At 40.7% G+C, this 4,379-nt stretch overlaps 1 long non-coding RNA gene across 1 annotated transcript; it reads left to right on the top strand.

Moving 5' to 3' along the window:
* The first annotated feature begins 2,750 nt into the window (after positions 1 to 2,750).
* LOC133215364 (uncharacterized) lies at positions 2,751 to 3,783 on the top strand. Its single transcript, XR_009726397.1, has 2 exons — positions 2,751 to 2,820; positions 3,434 to 3,783. It is a non-coding gene; the product is annotated as an uncharacterized LOC133215364 (long non-coding RNA).
* Positions 3,784 to 4,379: the final 596 nt, after the last annotated feature.

The following is a 4,379-nucleotide window of genomic DNA, read 5'->3' as shown; positions in this document are numbered from 1 at the left end:
AACACCAATGCATTCAAAAGCTGTTACTAACTAGAGCTGCCTCAACGCCACCACAGATTGAAATGATCCTTGAGATTCAAAATGCTTTTTCCTCATTCCATTTGATTTGCCAAATAAATGTGATAAATAGCTTGATAAATGGCTTCTGAAAGTTAAACCTCACATGGAGCACACATTACCTTTTTTGGCTAAGAGGTGAAAGAAAGGAAGTTGAACTGCACACAGACTGAAGGATAAAATCTGGGCCATAGTACCCACAGGGAAGCAGATGAACAGTTTTTGTGAATGAGGCTAGTGATGTGGGGGTTTTAAGTGTTATATTCCCATAACTGCTATCAGTAACAAACATTTGTGTTGGTGCAATGCCCAGTCATTTCAACCTGATGAGAATTCCTACAAGGCTCCACTGCAGTAGCTTCTCTACAAACTAATGACAGTGTGTGCTTTCCATTATCCTGGAATACTTGATATATGTTTTATTACACTGGATACCTTGGCATGAATAGTCTGCTTCTGGCTGCATTTACAGCTAAGTCTTCTGTTTTCAAAGAGTTGAACATTGTTTGCTAAGAGGGATGGATTTCCTTCTACCTCAGTGATGTTCAAAATAAGCATTTTGTATAATTCCTGCAGTTTCTCCTCCAACTGAAATGTATTCCCTAAACCTTGTAGAACTGTGGGCTGATTTATCTCAAACTCATTTCCCCCAGAATCCCTTTTGCTTCTCAACAATATTTTTACTGTAATACCTACACTACTGATATTCACTTAATCACTCTGACAGAGTTGAAGTGTCATTATCTTCAGTTTTCCATGCAGACACAGAATAATGCAGAGAACAAATTAATCTCACTCATTTTCAGCCATGTAAAAGTTAAGGATCTAGTCTAAGCTTGCTTTATGCGGGCTCCTTGTATGGAGAGCTGTAGAGAGCAGCCTCGCACTTGCAGACCCTTGCCCCCTTCATGGGGGACTTCAGCTACCCCTATATTTGTTGGAGGGGCAGTACAGCCCAGCACAAGCAATCCAGAAGGTTCCTCAACTATGTGGTAAGACAATTTCCTGTTGCAAATAATAGAGGAACCAACAAGGAGAGGTGCCATGCTTGATCTCGTGATCACCAACAGGGAGGGGCTGGTTGGGAATGTGATGCTCCAAGGCAGACTTGTTTGTAGCAATCATGAGATGGTCGAATTTGAGATCCTCAGGGCAGTGAGAAGAGCATGCAGCAAGCTCACTGCCCTGGACTTCAAGAGAGCAGACTTTGGCCTCTTCAGGAACCTGCTTAGTAAGGTTCCATGGGGTACAGCCCTAGAGGGCTAGGGATGGAGGTGAAGACTCCTGGTTGATATTCAAGGATCACCTGCTCTAAGCTCAGGAGTGTTGTGACCTGAGAAGAAGAAAATGGGGCAAGGTCAGGAGGCTTCTGTGGATGGATAAGGAGCTGCTGAGAAAACTGATAGGGGAAAAAAAAGAAGCTTTAAAAGCAGGAAGAGAGGGCAGGCAGCCTGGGAATAATGGAGGGACATTGTCCGGGAAGCTAGGAATCAGTTAGAATTGAGTTTGGCCAGGGATGTGAAAGATAACAGGAATGGTTTCTGTAGGTTTGTAGCAAACAAAAGACAGACTAGGAATAATGCAGGTCCTCTCCAGAAGCTATTGATTTTATCATTTAATCTTATGCATGCTTATTTTTTTATATATATTTTTAATGCTATTGTATTGGTTTTTATATAGTGACAACAGCACTTGGCAGACTCCACTGCTATGTTTTCAGGAAGTGATCAAGGCTGGAGTGGGTCGAGAACTGAGGATTTTTACTAGAACAACTGTTTGTTCAGAGGCTGCCCTGTCACTTACAGATCAATTCTTATTTAGAGCTCTGTGTGTGTATATTATAATTTGCACAGGTATGATGCCTTGGTAAAGGTATGATACAGCTCTTGTCTCAATATGCCAAGAGTATGTGTACATTTTGCTCGCAGAGTAATGTATGCACAATGACTGAGACCTCTTGTTTACATTCACTGTCTCAGTGCTGGGAGCATTTCTTACCATTTTATCTTTGTAATTCTGTATGTTCAATGTGTGGAACAACTGCATGATAACTTGTTTTACTATCTGTTGATAATTCAGAAAAATTTAATCTTAAAGTAGCTATGTGCTAAACTTCATTCTTTCCTGAAAAAGGAGTGTATAAAAAGAAGACAATTTTAAATGCATTTCTTTGGGGGACTTAAAGATGTGAAAGAGATCTAAGACTTGGGAAAAGGCTTACAAAACAACATGCTACCATTATTCATCCACTGTTTGTAAATGTTTAGCTTTCTGAAGGCCATAAGTAAATACATACATTTTTTCCTTAGGATAGTGAGTTCAAAGTAGTGAAATCAGAACTTCTTGTAGTTCATAAACATAGACATCATTGCCTTCCGCTGTTAATGTTACAATTTGAAACTTCCATCCATATTTCCTTATTTTTCTCTAGATATTAGGGAAACAGTGATTTGTGGAGTCCAGTCTGTAAGCAGTGAGGAGAGAGGATTCCTCACATTTCCTGATCGGAGCCAGGTGACTTTCTAAAGATGGAACAATCTGTGGAAAAAAAGTAACTGAGGAGGCAGGATCAACAAGCTGTCTCCAGCCAGTGAGTCCACCCCTCCCAGCTTCAGCCTTGATCACCAGAGTCCATGGCTGTACACCTTCAGATTAGAAGACAAACTAAAATCAGCTGTAATTAACAGGCAAACTCTTCTTCTTTTACACTGACTGACCCTTTGTTGAAAGGAGTGGAACTACCTGGGGAGAAAGGCAATTGCTGTAAGTAAGCAATTGCTGTAATTTTCCAGCCCTTTCTGCACTGCAAAAATAGCCCTGATTCTACAGTTACATAAACGGATTGCTAGGTGTAAAAGGATTTGTCAGCAAGGATACGGTTCTGCAGTAAGAAGCTGGAGGACCTAAAGATATATATGCATACACTCCGCAGCATCAGTTATGTTTAAGTAAAATGAGTCCCGTGAGTAGGGGCTGTACTTTAACAAATAGCCTCACTTCTCTACCTCAGGTCCCACCCTGTGAATAATGGGAGAGTTGTGATGGATACGTCAGGAGCAGCCTAGCAAAGCATGTTTGCTTTCAAAATATCGCTCCTTATGGATAAGCCAAGATCCTACTTGGCAGCCGCATGAGGAAGTTTTCAGTGATCATGATCTGACCAGATAAAATAATCTGGGGCCTAATGTGTGCAACGCAGTACCTTTTCCCAGTGCTTATTCAAATTTAAAGAAGAGCTTGGTCAGTTCCAGGTAAGATGTAAGTTCCAGGCCATCAGTAAGTTACTTCTGTCATTTTAGGAGGGCCAGGTGCTGGCTAGTGAGAGTACAGCTTGCAGGGCTGAAAAGGAAGCAGATTTTCACTTCTCTTTTTACAGGTAACTAAATGTTTCCAGAATTCAATTGAAGAAGGCTGATGCTGCACTTGTAACTGTTTTGTCCAGGAGAGAAGAGAGTCATGGCTGTAGATACTGCATACAGATCCATAAAGTCAGGAGGTGGAAACCAAAAAGCCAATGTAACTTCACTCCTGAGCAAATGAAAAGCAAGAAAGGGAATTCATTCTCTTCTTTGGTAACTTTAAGGGAATCCTTACTGTAACGAAGACTCCCTAGCATGAACTGAATTTGGAGGCCAAGTCTAGCACACATTAATTGGAAAACTATGACCAAGATACTTAAAACACTGGAGTGCTTGGTTTAAGAATAAAGGAATATTTTGGAATACATGTCTGCTTGTGTCTGTATTGTGTAATAACATGGGCTGCTTTTCATCTTTATAGCAAGATTTTCTACTCCTCTGTGTAACTCACCCTTTAAAACTCTCAGATATGAAGAAAGTCTGAGAAACTACCTGAGAGTATTCACATAAACATTTGTCAACAGAATTACACCGTTGTTTAATAAACAGCAGCTAAATGAATTTACATTCCCACCACACACATGAGGGCTATGTGTTTGTGGGTGTCCTGCAGAAGCACAGGGATAAAGTGTGCTGAATGCTGAATTCAACAAAAAAACAGATGTGCCTGGTGATGTCCAGGTTGCAGCTTAAGATAAAGGACATGCAGGTTAAGTCCAGGTTCTGGCAGATTCAAGGGAGAGTTTTTCATTGCTGGGTTATCCAAGTCATGCAAAATAAAACCTTAAACACTCAAGCAAGTCCAAGTATTATCTCACTGCAGGGAACAGAATCATCCTCTCTGACAAATTATAGCAATGCAAGTTTGAACAGTTTTCTGTTTATGCAAGTGTTACAACCAGATCTAGTCCACATTTAAAATGCAACTATGCATGTGGAGCTACCTGTCAGCTGTTTCTTGTC

This window comes from Neopsephotus bourkii, unplaced genomic scaffold (genome assembly GCF_033783945.1).
Source record: "Neopsephotus bourkii isolate Nb327-2 ecotype Australia unplaced genomic scaffold, CSIRO-AGI_Nbou_v1 NB_962, whole genome shotgun sequence".
NCBI classification, from domain to species: domain Eukaryota; kingdom Metazoa; phylum Chordata; class Aves; order Psittaciformes; family Psittacidae; genus Neopsephotus; species Neopsephotus bourkii.
This window is presented reverse-complemented; position numbering and strand designations above follow the sequence as displayed.